The sequence below is a fragment of the Hyla sarda genome, chromosome 3 (assembly GCF_029499605.1).
Source record: "Hyla sarda isolate aHylSar1 chromosome 3, aHylSar1.hap1, whole genome shotgun sequence".
Taxonomy (NCBI): Eukaryota; Metazoa; Chordata; class Amphibia; order Anura; family Hylidae; genus Hyla; species Hyla sarda.
In genome coordinates, this window is record NC_079191.1 from 308,497,523 (window position 1) to 308,511,966 (window position 14,444).

The 14,444-nt window shown below is 45.4% G+C and overlaps 1 protein-coding gene across 2 annotated transcripts in view; it reads right to left on the reverse strand.

Annotated features, from left to right (window-relative positions):
* The window catches only part of LOC130362473 (dihydroxyacetone phosphate acyltransferase-like), a 210,237-nt gene that overhangs the window by 195,500 nt on the left and 293 nt on the right, over positions 1-14,444 (reverse strand). The window lies entirely within an intron of this gene.

Below are 14,444 nucleotides of genomic sequence, written 5' to 3' on the forward strand. Positions count from 1 at the left end.
ATGTCCTTGTGATGGATACTGATATGTCTGGATAATCTATGGAGGAGAAAACCTTTCCTTATATTTGTCCTGTGCTGGTTCATGCGTATGTGTAGGGGTTGTGTGGTCCGGCCAATGTATTGCTTGCCACACATGCAGTTTATCAGGTAAACCACGTAAGATGATTGACAGGTCATGCAGGATTTAAGGTGGAACGTGGCACCTGTGGCTGTGCTCATAATGGTTGATTGCTTATGGGAGATGGTAGTGCAGCATAAACATCTGGGATGGCCACATTTAAAGGCTCCATTCTTCGTGGTCATGGTGTTGAAGGTACCCCCTTTAGTTAGATGTTTCTTCTTCTTACCACGGCTAGGGGCGATCAGATTGCGTAGAGTAGGAGCCCTACGATACGTAAACCTTGGTTTGTCTGGAATTATTCCAAAGAGATAGGGATCTGATTTCAGAACATTCCAGTGTTTGTTGATGATTTGTTGTATAATTCTGTGACCTTCAGAGTATGTGGTAATAAAATTCAATGTAGGATTACTTCTGTCTGACTTTGCCTGTTTCCTTTTTCTGGGGCCGGGAGATCTGGGTGCTGGTGTAATTTCATTCTCCTTTGTTTCCAAGGGGTGGACTGGGGAGACACCAAGATCAATCGCTGCTGGTTCCGGGAGAGCCACACAAGCAGAGGATTCTGCTTCAGGAACCAGTAGGCAATCCTCCTGAGTCAACTTGAGGGTTCTCTGGTATGCATCCCTAACCAGCTGTTCGGGATAGCCCTTTTCGTGGAAGCGACCTTTCAGGATTTCTGCTTGTTCTTTGAATGTTTTTTCTTCTGCACAATTTTTTCTGATCCTGCGGAATTGGCCGTACGGAATATTTATTTCGCTTTATTTCTTTCTTCTTCCTCTGTAAAGGAATAGAACTATTTGAATCCACTGGTTTAAAAAACGTGGACGTAATAATCCGGTTCTCAGTGTGAGTTATCCGTAAATCCAGGAACTCTATGGATGTTCTGGAGATATTGGGGGTCAGTTTGATATTCCAGGTGTTTTCGTTGATTTGCTGCACTTGGGGGGAGATAGAATCATTGTCCCCCTTCCAAAGAAAGAACAAATCGTCTATATACCTCCTGTATATAGACACGTGTTTGGAAAAGAGGGGGTTGGGGGTAATGAAGCTTCCCTTGAAGCACCCCATAAAGAGGTTAGCATAGGAGGGGGCCACACGGGTCCCCACTGCTGTTCCTCTCGTCTGATGGTATGTCCTGCCGTCATATGTAAAAAAAAGTTATTTTCCAATATCATCTGGAGACACTCCATAAGAAAGGATACCTGTGCAGGGGGAATCCGTGTGTCCCCTTCCAGATGTGTTAGAGTACTTGCCAGGTACAGATCATGCCTGATGTTGGTATAGAGCGCTGTGACATCCATTGTCACCAGCACCATATCGTCCTCCCATACCTGGCTCTTCAGGAGGGTGATCAAATCGTCCAAGTTCTTCAGGTAGCTGGGCAGCTTTTTGACATAGGGCTGCAATATGAGGTCTAGGTATTGAGACATATTGCTGGTAGATCTATTAATTCCCGAGATAATCGGTCTCTCCGGGGGGCATTGCTCGTTCTTGTGTACCTTGGGTAGGTGGTAGTAGTATGGTACACTGGGGCTGGGTATGAGGAGTAGTGTTGAGCGGCATAGGCCATTTTCGAATTCGCGAATATTCGCGAATATATGGACGAATATTCGTCATATATTCGCGAATATTCGCGTTTTATTTTCGCATATGCAAAAATTCGCATATGCGAAAATTAGCATATACAAAGATAAGTGCAAGCAAAAATTCGTATATGCGAAAATTAGCATATGCAAATTTTTGCATATGCGAAAATGCGCACACCAGTTTCACACAGTAGTATTAGAGCCTTCTTTACACCACACAAGCTGGAAGCAGAGAGGGATGATCACTGTTATGTGTACTGTAAAAAAAATAAAATAAAGAATATTCGTAATTACGAATATATAGTGCTATATTCGCGAATATTCGCGAATTCGCGAATATGCGATATTCGCGAATAAAATTCGTATTGCGAATATTCGCGAGCAACACTAATGAGGAGTAATTTTCTCTCCTTCTTAGTGATCACCTTCTTTTTTATACCTTCACTCACCAGGATGGATATTTTTTGTTGCAGCTCAGGAAAGGAGTCTCCCTGTACTTGTCGGTAGTATGTAGTGTCTCCCAGGATGTTCATTGCTTCCTTATGATAATCTTCCAGATCCTGTATTACAATCCCCCCTCCTTTATCCGCTGAGCGGATCACAATGTTAGTGTTTTCTTTCAGGGATTTTAGGGCTCTGTGTTCCACTGGGGTCAGTTTTCCCTCCTGGGATACACAGGGGGTCTTATCGGGCAGGGTCCGAAACTCGTTAGCAACCAGATCGTGGAATGTCTTTAGAAGGTGCCCCGGCTGTTGATGGGGTAAAATTTACTTTTGGTTTTAACATCTGGATGTATCCCAGGTAATAATACCTCTTCCATCTCTGGAGTGGGATTTTTGGTGGCCAGTGCAAAATGACTTTGTAACGTCAGTCGTCTTGTGAACCCATGTAGGTCCAAAAATAGCCCACATTTTTCAAGGTTATTGTGAGGGCAGTAGGCAGGAGCAGGTTTTCACCAGAATTCAGAATGTGACTGGATAAATTAAAAATCTTAATTGTTGATCCAGTCTCTGAACTGTTGGCTAGGTCTATTGTGGGGGAGGGGGGACCACTGTTTCTTTAGGATTTTTGCATCCTGTTCTTCTGACTCCTCCCCTTCTGCCTCTTCTAATTTTCTTTTTTGGGTCTTTTTTGGGAAGAAGTTCGTAAGGAAGTTCGGAGGTATATAGACGATTTGTTCTTTCTTTGGAAGGGGGACATTGATTCTATCTCCACCCTAGTGCAGCAAATCAACAAAAACACCTGGGGTATCAAACTGACCCCCAATATCTCCAGAACATCCATAGAGTTCCTGGATTTACGGATAACTCACACTGAGAACCGGATTATTCCGTCCACGTTTTTTAAACCAGTGGATTCAAATAGTTATATTCCTTTCCAGAGCGGACATCACAAGAAATGGAAACAAAATATTCCGTATGGCCAATTCCGCAAGATCAGAAAAAATTGTGCCGAAGAAAAAACATTCAAAGAACAAGCAGAAATCCTGAAAGGTCGCTTCCACGAAAAGGGCTATCCCGAACAGCTGGTTAGGGATGCATACCAGAGAACCCTCAAGTTGACTCAGGAGGATTGCCTACCGGTTCCTGAAGCAGAATCCTCTGCTTGGGTGGCTCCCCCGGGACCAGCAGCGATGGATCTTGGTGTCTCCCCAGTCCACCCCTTGGAAACAAAGGAGAATGAAATTACACCAGCACCCAGATCTCCCGGGGCCAGAAAAAGGAAACAGGCAAAGTCAGACAGAAGTAATCCTACATTGAATTTTATTACCACATACTCTGGAGGTCACAGAATTATACAACAAATCATCAACAAACACTGGAATGTTCTGAAATCAGATCCCTATCTCTTTGGAATAATTCCAGACAAACCAAGGTTTACGTATCGTAGGGCTCCTACTCTACGCAACCTGATTGCCCCTAGCCGTGGTAAGAAGAAGAAGAAACATCTAACTAAAGGGGGTACCTTCAACACCATGACCACGAAGAATGGAGCCTTTAAATGTGGCCATCCCAGATGTTTATGCTGCACTACCATCTCCCATAAGCAATCAACTATTATGAGCACAGCCACAGGTGCCACGTTCCACCTTAAATCCTGCATGACCTGTCAATCATCTTACGTGGCTTACCTGATAAACTGTATGTGTGGCAAGCAATACATTGGCCGGACCACACAACCCCTACACATACGCTTGAACCAGCACAGGACAAATATAAGAAAAGATTTTCTCCTCCACAGCTTATCCAGACATATCAGTATCCATCACAAGGACATCCCTAATCCAATTACCATCATACCAATTGAGCAGATCCCCACTTGTGCGGACAACAGGTTTTTACTGAATAAAAAAGAAATGTTCTGGATTTACTCCCTCCAGACACTTCACCCCAGGGGTTTGAACGAGGCAACTGAGCTCATCTGCTAATATCCAGCCACAGACATTATTACTCTACTTATGTCTGCCAGCCTATCCTCTGCTAAAACTACGCGCCCACCTTAAATTATCTGGATTAAATAGGGGGGCTTGGATTGCCGGCTCCTTTGTCTCCCATCCAGAGGTTTGTCCCTGCCGTGCCTGAACAGCTGTTCAGCACGCCGTCTTTCCACGGCCTCATACTACTGGGATCTCCTGTGTACACTGTCGTACAGCACCACTGCCCAGTTTGCGGTGCATGAAAATATACAAAGTATAGAATGTATCCTATTTTGTTTCCCGAACGGGGCCTTTGTAACATTCTGTGCCTCACATGTTTGTATCGCTTACGATCCTTATATATTATATATGTATTTGTCTGCTATTTTTTGCATTATTGTGCATTTTGTGATTCCGAGCACCTATTTTCGCAGGCTTTTTCCCTTTAAAACACAAGGCCTACCCCATAGCCCTTACGACTGGACCTGAGGAAGAGAGGAGCGTGTCCCCTCGCAACGCGTAGTCCCTGCTTTATTCCAAATAAAGTGTATCTTTTATTCCATACGGCTCCTGACATAATTTCCTCAGCTGCCGCATGGGTGAGCGCTAGGATCGGATTCCTTTTTCACTGCTACTGCACATATTCTCCATATGCACAGATGCGCCAAAGCCATATACACTCAGCAGTTACATGTGATAGGTGAACAGTTACTGGGTCCAACAATAAACAGAAAACATAACAACAGTAGTCAGAAGCCTCATCACGTGTAGGACAGGCGAACAGGTCCACAAAGTAAGTAAAGTGTGTGTGTGACATGAAGTTCATAAGAGGGCAGATTTAGGAGCATATGATGGTGCTGTTAGGTCCCAAAGGGGCCTGCATGAGCTTTGGCAACTGGCATAAAGTAACGCAGCATTAAACAAAGTACAGGCTGGTAAGTGGGAGCAAAGGAAGGGGGGAAAGCAGGAATAGAGAGACAGGAGGAATGAGGAACAGAAAAAGGAAGGGAGAATAGAGCAAAGAAGGTCTGGTTAGAAGGTGAGTACTTACCTCTCAAAGCGGACACAGTGGGGAACCTCTCGGGCACTCTAGCGTCAATAAGGTTGGTAGAGTAGCTAGCATGGGGCCAGAGGACATCATTAGGCAGAGAGGTGCAGGGTTGCAAAGTCCCCGGAAGACATAAACTCCGACCAGGGTCTCCAAGTGTTATAAAACTTATCTAACTGATTTTTAGAGTCGGCCAGGAGCTCTTCCATCAAGTGAATGTGGGAAACTTCACGAAGCCAGGACAAAACGGAGGGGGGAGAAGTGGATTTCCACAACCGTGGGATTACTGCTTTGGCCGCTAATAGGAGATGTAACAGTAATTTTGTGGAGGAGCTAGGGAGGGAGTCCGGAGGGATAGAGAGGAGGATCAATTTAGGATCTTTAGGGACTAAATGTAATGTTAGCTTGGACATTATATGAAGAGTTTGCGTCCAGAAGGGGGCCAGGATCGGACAATCAAGCCATATATGGGTCATGGTGCCACCGGGAGTCCCACAGCGCCAGCAGACATCTGATACATTTTGATAAATCTTCGCTAGAAGCAAGGGTACACGAGACCACCTAGTGACAATCTTGTAATTGGTCTTGTGCACTTTGCAAGATGTGGAGGATCGGTGGCATCGGGAAAACACAATATTCCATTCCCTATCCGAAATGGCACTCCCTAGTTCTCTTTCCCAAGCCACACAGAATGCCATTGGGGCATCAGTGAGTAAATATAATAAGAGGGCATAAGTGGTGCTAATAGGCTTACAGATCGGAGTTGTGGAAACGCAGAGGTGTTCGAACACAGTGAGAGTCCTCTGCAGCATCAGGGGCGTCTTCTGGGTGTTATAGAAGTGTTGAAGTTGGTAATAGTGCAATTGATGTATAGGTGAGGGGGGAGCGGTCTGGAAAAAATCTAGTAAGGGTTTAAGACCTGTCGGGGTTAACAGGTCATATAGGGAGGGGGCGTCATCTCTACAAAGGGATAAAAAGGTAGCGGAATTTTGTGCCGGTGGGAAGGTCGGGTTATTAAACAACGGGATTAGGGGACCAGAGGCGGAAGCAATGGGTAGGCGTTTTAAGTAAGTTCTGTAGGCTGCAATCAGTGATGCGGCCACTGGTGGGGCGTCCTGTAATTGTTTCTTTGAGAGCTTGTCACCTGGTAGCCATAGTAGAGACTTAAGTTCAAGCTTAGACGCCCTACTTTCAAACGTCACCCACTGCTTTGCGCGTCTATTATGATAGATATCTAATACTCGAGTGAGGATCGTGGCTAGATAATACGCTGTGAAGTCGGGCATTGCCAGTCCACCTCTTTCCTTCCTCCTGATTAATACCTGTCTGGCTAGGCGGGTAAGTCGGTTAGCCCAGACGAAGCCAGTCTGTAGCGCAGTGACCTATCGTAAGAATGAGTGAGGCAGAGCAATCGGGATACCCGAAAAGAGGTAAAGCAACCTCGGAAGGACATTAATTTTAAACACATTAATCCTACCCAAACACGAGAAGTCCCTGCGCTCCCACCTGGCCAGGTCCGAGCGTAGGGTTTGTAGAAACGGTGGGAAGTTGAGACGGTAGGGGTCTGTCAGATTCGAAGGGACATTTATACCAAGGTATTTTATTGAATGTGTCTGCCATTTGAATTGGTAGGAAGCTTTTAGCGATCGAAGGCATGTAGGGGGAGAGATATGTTTAGAGCCTCACATTTCGAAGGGTTACGTTTATAATTAGTTACCTCAGAGAATCTGCGGATAACAGTCAGTAAGGAGCAAGGATATCAGAGGGGAAGATAAAAATATTAAAAGGTCATCCTCATATGCTGAGCATTTGTAATGGCAGAGTGACAGTGAGATCCCACGTATATCGGGATGTTACCTTAACCCCTTAAGGACACATGACGTTCTCATACGTCTCCATTTCCAAGTCCTTAAGGACACATGATGTATGAGAACGTCATGTGTTTTACCCGCCCCCCGCAACCATCTGGAGCGGAGCCGGTGCCCGATGCCTGCTGAAATCGTTCAGCAGGCATCGGGGCATATCGCCCAGGGGGGTCATGATGACCCCCCATGTCGGCGATGGCCGCAGATCGCTGGACAATTCAGTCCAGCGATCTGCGGCGGATTCCGGGTCAATCGGGTCTCCAGTGACCCTGAATTATTGTCTGACGGCCCCGAACAGCCAGAGCCAGCAGGGGTGAGGTGGCACTGGTGTCACCTCACGATCGCCCTGATTCGTCGGCCGGATTACCGGCCGACCAATCAGGGCACCAGCTGCGGGTGTCACTCCCGCAACCCGCTCCGCCCCTCTTCCGGAGGACGTGAGCGGGTGCGGGACGTGCACCCCGGGTGCTGGGGACCCCGATCCCCGGCGTCCCTGTTGGGATCGGGGCCCCAGGAGCAGCGGCAGCGACGACGACGAGGGACTGACCTGATGCGGCTGGATCATTGGAGGTGAGTGACAGCCCCTGCTGTTGCTTAGCAACAGCTCCCAGCATGCAAAAAGGGCATGCTGGGAGCTGTAGTTATGCAACAGCAGGAGGCAGACCACCACAACTCCCAGCATTCCCTTATGGGCATGCTGGGACTTGTAGTTTTGCAACAGCTGGAGGCACATTCTTTCTATGGAAAAGTGTACATTCATCTGTTGTATAACTACAACTCCCAGCTTGCACAATTAGCTAAAGTGCATGCTGGGAGTTGTAGTGGTGCATCTGGTGGTTGCATAACTACAACTCCCAGCATGCCCGTTCGCTGTCTGACTGCTGAGAGTTGTAGTTTTGCAACAGCTGAAGGCACACTGAGTTAAGTAGCAAACCAGTGTGTCTCCAGCTGTTGCATAACTACAATCCCCAGCTAAAGTAGCATGCCTACAGCTGTTGCATAACTACAAGACCCAGCATGCCCTTCCGCTGTCCGTACATGCTGGGGGTTGTAGCTTTTGCAACAGCTGAAGGCACACTGGTTGCAAAACACTGAGTTTGTTACCAAACTCGGTGTTTAACAACCAGTGTGCCTCCAGCTGTTGCAAAACTACAACTCCCAGCATGCACTGATAGACCGTACATGCTGGGAGTTTGCAACAGCTGGATGTTTCCCCCCCCCCCCCCCAACGTGAATGTACAGGGTACACTCACATGGGCGGAGGATTACAGTAAGTATCCGGCTTCAAGTTTTAGCTGCGGCAGATTTTCTGCCACAGCTCAAACTGCCAGCTAGAAACTACTGTGAATCCCGCCCGTGCGACTGTACCCTAAAAACACTACACTAACACACAATAAAATAAAAAGTAAAAAACACTACATATACACATGCCCCTACACAGCCCCCCTCCCCTCCCCAATAAAAATGAAAAACGTCTGGTACGCCACTGTTTCCAAAACGGAGCCTCCAGCGGTTGCAAAACTACAACTCCCAGCATGCACTGATAGACTGTACATGCTGGGAGTTGTAGTTTTGCAACAGCTGGATGTCCCCCCCCCTCCCCCCCAATGTGAATGTACAGGGTACACTAACATGGGCGGAGGATTACAGTAAGTATCCGGCTTCAAGTTTGAGCTGCGGCAAATTTTCTGCCGCAGCTCAAACTGCCAGCGAGAAACTACTGTGAACCCCTGCCCGTGCGACTGTACCCTAAAAACACTACACTAACACAAAATAAAATAAAAAGTAAAAAACACTACATATACACATACCCCTATACAACCCCCCTCCCCGATAAAAATGAAAAACGTCTGGTACGCCACTGATTCCAAAACGGAGCCTCCAGCTGTTGCAAAACAACTACTCCCAGTATTGCCTGATAGCCGTTGACTGTCTAGGCATGCTGGGAGTTTTACAACAGCTGGAGGCACCATGTTTGGGAATCACTGGCGTTGAATACCCCTATGTCCACCCCTATGCAAGTCCCTAATTTAGGCCTCAAATGCGCATGGCGCTCTCACTTTGGAGCCCTGTCGTATTTCAAGGCAACAGTTTAGGGTCACATATGGGGTATCGCCGTACTCGGGAGAAATTGTGTTAAAAATTTTGCGGGGTATTTTATGCTATTACCCTTTTTAAAAATGTCAAATTTTTGGGAAAACAAGCATTTTAGGTAAAAAAATATATATTTTTTTACATATGCAAAAGTCGTGAAACACCTGTAGGGTATTAAGGTTCAAATTACCCCTTGTTACGTTCCCCGAGGGGTCTAGTTTCCAAAATGGTATGCCATGTGTTTTTTTTTTTTTGCTGTCCTGGCACCATAGGGGCTTCCTAAATGCGGTATGCCCCCAGAGCAAAATTTGCTTTCAAAAAGCCAAATGTGACTCCTTCTCTTCTGAGACCTGTAGTGCGCCAGCAGAGCACTTTTCACCCCCATATGGGGTGTTTTCTGAATCGGGAGAAATTGGGCTTCAAATTTTGGGGGGTATTTTCTGCTATTACCCTTTTTAAAAATGTAAACATTTTGGGAAAACAAGCATTTTAGGTAAAAAAAAAAACAATTTTACATATGCAAAAGTCGTGAAACACCTGTAGGGTATTAAGGTTCACATTACCCCTTGTTACATTCCCCGAGGGGTCTAGTTTCCAAAATGGTATGCCATGTGTTTTTTTTTTGCTGTTCTGGCACCATAGGGGCTTCCTAAATGCGGCATGCACCCAGAGCAAAATTTGCTTTCAAAAAGCCAAATGTGACTCCTTCTCTTCTGAGACCTGTAGTGCGCCAGCAGAGCACTTTTCACCCCCATATGGGGTGTTTTCTGTATCGGGAGAAATTGGGCTTCAAATTTTGGGGGGTATTTTCTGCTATTACCCTTTTTAAAAATGTAAAATTTTTGGGAAACCAAGCATTTTAGGTAAAAAAAATATATATTTTTTTACATATGCAAAAGTCGTGAATCACCTGTGGGGTATTAAGGTTCACTTTACCCCTTGTTACGTTCCCTGAGGGGTCTAGTTTCCAAAATGGTATGCCATGTGTTTTTTTTTTCTGTCCTGGCACCATAGGGGCTTCCTAAAGGTGACATGCTCCCCAAAAACCATTTGTCGCTCCTTCCCTTCTGAGCCCTCTACTGCGCCCACTGAACAATTAACATAGACATATTACGTATGTGCTTACTCGAGAGAAATTGGGTTTCAAATACAAGTAAAAATTTTCTCCTTTTTACCCCTTGCAAAAATTGGGTCTACAAGAACATGCGAGTGTAAAAAATGAAGATTTAGAATTTTCTCCTTCACTTTGCTGCTATTCCTGTGAAACACCTAAAGGGTTAATACACTTACTGAATGTCATTTTGAATACTTTGGGGGGTTTAGTTTTTATAATGGGATCTTTTATGGGGTATTTCTAATATGAAGACCCTTCAAATCCACTTCAAAACTGAACTGGTCCCTGAAAAATAGTGAGTTTGAAAATTTTGTGAAAAATTTCTAAATTGCTGCTGAACTTTGAAGCCCTCTGGTGTCTTCCAAAAGTAAAAACTCATAAATTTTATGATGCAAACATAAAGTAGACATATTGTATATGTGAACCCAAAAAAAATATATTTTGAATATCCAGCTTCAAAGTTAGAAAAATGCTAAATTTTCATTTTTTTCATCAAATTTGGGGATTTTTCACCAAGAAAGGATGCAAGTTTCCATAAAATTTTACCACTAAGTTAAAGTAGAATATGTTACGAAAAAACATTCTCGGAATCAGAATGATAACTAAAAGCATTCCAGAGTTATTAATGTTTAAAGTGACAGTGGTCAGATTTGCAAAAAATGCTCTGGTCCTTAAGGTGTAAAATGGCCTGGTCCTTAAGGGGTTAAGTCTATCAGCAACTGTTTCATGCACAGGACATAAAGAAGCGGATAAAGGGGGCATCCCTGCCTCGTGCCATTACAAATGGAGAAAAAAATCTGAGAATTGACCATTAATGCGGAGTTGAGCTTGGGGGTTGTGATAGAGGGCCATGATTCGATTTCTCATCACATCACCCAGTCCGATTTGGACCAGAGAGGCATGTAGGAAGTCCCAGTCCACCCTATTAAAGGCATTCTCCTCGTCGAGAGACAAGAGCATTAGCGGGATACCTGTACACTGAGCATGGGGGATCGTGGAGAAGGTTCTCAGAGTGTTGTCTCTCGTCTCTCGGCCACAGAGGAAGCCCACCTGATCAGGGTGGATGAGAGAACCCAGGTGGTCTGCAAGTCTATTGGCCAGGAGCTTGGCAAACAGCTTTTCGTCCATGTTTATTAAAGAGATTGACCTATAGCTAGGGCAGAGAAGGGGGTTCTTCCCGTCTTTAGGAATTACCGTTATAAAAGCTTTCAGAAAAGAGGGAGGGAGAGGTGTCGTTTGGGAAACTCCATTGAACGCCGAGAGGAGGGGAGTCGACAGTTCCATACGTAGTATCTTGTAGAATTTGGCCATGTACCCATCGGGGCCCGGACTTTTGCCTGCCAGTAGAGATGAAACTGCCGACTCAAGCTCCTCCAGGGTAAAAGGAGACTCCATGGTCTGAATAGCCTCTGTCGTAAGGGGGGGGGGGGTGGAGTGTAGTCGAAGCTATATAGTGTTGTAGGGATAGGGAAGTCGGGTTTGCGTCGGATGAAGTGACCGGCTTGGGAAGTTTATAGAGGTCCGAGTAATATTTATGGAACGCAGCCACAATCTCAGGGGAAAGGTAGGAGGTGGCGCCAGAGTCTATTTTAATTGCAGGAATAAAAGTAGACGATTTTTTGTGTCTAAAGGCAAGGAGTGGACCTGACCTATTACTCCACTCGTAAAAGACTCTACCTGTGAGTTGTTTATAATAACGATGTTTCGTCACCATGAGGTCTAACAAGTCATGTCTGACCTTTATCAGTTCCCTATATACCTGTTCCTGTTGTGTGTGCTTGTGCTGCGTTTCAAGTATGTGTAAGGTGTGGGTTAGAGACTGAAATTTAGTGGAGGCTTCCCTCTTCAACCTAGCCCCATGCTTCATTAGAACCCCCCTTAGAACACACTTTAAGGTGTCCCATTTTACAGTTGGAGCCGTCGATTCAGCAGCGGTCTTGCTTGAAATGTAGCACAGCTTCCTTAAAGGAGTAGTCCAGTGGTGACTCAGTGGTTTACAACTTATCCCCTATCTTAAGGATAGGGGATAAGTTGCAGATCGCGGGGGGTCCGACCCCTGGGGCCCCCCGCGATCTCCTGTACGGAGCCCCGACAGCCCGCGGGAAGGGGGCGTGTCGACCTCCGCACGAAGCGGCGGCCGACACGCCCCCTCAATACAACTCTATGGCAGAGCCGAAGAGCTGCCTTCGGCAATCTCCGGCTCTGCCATTGAGATGTATTGAGGGGGCGTGTCGGCCGCCGCCTTGTGCGGGGGACGACACCCGCTATCTCGGCGGAGAGCCGGGGCCCCGTACAGAGAGATCACGGGGGGCCCCAGCGGTCGGACCCCCCGCGATCTCTAACTTATCCCCTATCCTTAGGATAGGGGATAAGTTTTTCACCACTGGACTACCCCTTTAATGTTTTTGCAATTCTGACCACTGTCACTTTAAACATTAATAACTCTGGGATGCTTTTAGTTATCATTCTGATTCCGAGATAGTTTTTTCGTGACATATTCTACTTTAACATAGTGGTACATTTTTGTGGTAACTTGCATCCTTTCTTGGTGAAAAAATTGATGAAAAAAATGAAAATTTTGCATTTTTCTAACTTTGAAGCTCTCTGCTTGTAAGGAAAATGGATATTCAAAATAAAAAAATGTTTTGGTTCACATATAAAATATGTCTACTTTATGTAAACAGCCCTACTTTGTTTTTTTTGGAAATGCCCATATTTAGTACAAGTCCCCAAAATTTGCACATTTCTGTGGCATCAGTGGGTGTCCATTTGTTGGGCTTAACATAATATTTGCTGGGATTGCATGCAATGAATTGCTCCGCATACAAATTTGTTTCTGCCACCATGAGATTAATCAGGTCATCCGAGAAAAACAATAAAAAAAAATGAATTTCCTGAAACCCTGTTGTGTCTACATGGATGCCTGGGGTGGCTGTAAAATCGGGGATCTGGGGTATAAAATTATTAGTGTTGATCCATGTAGGGACATCTGACTGTGGCTGCTCTTGTGCACTTGGCCCAGGGCGCCTTTCAGGGGATTCATCAGATGAGGATGAGGATGCTAAATATTCCAGATCCTCTCCGCTGTCAGAGCATGAATACGCAAACAGCATCTCATAGGCCTCTTCTGCGCTGTAGACACGCTTTGCCATTTTTGTAGCTGTCAAACACAGGTGGACAGTGATAAGGTACAGGGCGGTGATGGTGGTACCACTAGGTGTCTCGACTCCTAAAGATTTAGCAGGAAGGCGAAATGTAAATGCTGGAATGTGACAACTGCAACACCAATTTAACTTTTTTTTTTATAACAAGAACTTGAAGAACGGACTGACCCTGCCTAACAGAGCAATCTCCCTAACAAGGGCAACTCCAACCGTAAGACTTTCCCTAGACTTCCCTAACTTCCCTAAGATATATATATATATATATATATATATATATATATATATATATATTTATTTATATAAAGAAGAAGATTGCAGCAGCACACATTGGTCAAAACATTGAGGCTCTTAGCTCACTTTTTTGATCAAAAATGTGTCCCCCATCCACCACGGGGAGGTGGCCTCATTTAGGATGGGACCCCAACACACATTCTGAGCCTAGCACTCAGATACCAACTCAACTCTGCTGGGCATATAGCATCTGACTGGGTGACATGCTGGATCCATATACAATTTAAAATACAACCTGGGAGAAAGGGGGAGGGGTGCACAGCTAAAGAGGGTGGTGTTTTAAATTGTATATGGATCCAGCATGTCACCCAGTCAGAGGCTATATGCCCAGCAGAGGTGAGTTGGTATCTGAGTGTTAGGCTCAGAATGTGTGTTAGGGTCCCATCCTAAATGAGGCTACCTCCCCGTGGTGGATGAGGGACACGTTTTTGATCAAAAAAAGTGCGCTAAGAGCCTCAATTTTTTTTACCCATGTGTGCTGCTGCAATCTTCTTTTTTGTATACTCTGTATCTGCCATAGCAGCTTGCACCCGTGTATTAGGTTGTTGTGCTGGCTATTTCTCTTTTTGCTTTTATATATATATATATATTTTTTTTTTATAAATTAACAAAACTAAACCGGATGACAACTGACAGGATGACCACTGACAGTCACTGCCACTGACAGTGAAGGGGTTAAAGGATAGGTCACTGGGTGTGATCAGGCAGCAGAGGGGTTACAGGATGACAGGCTGATCACGGACGGACAG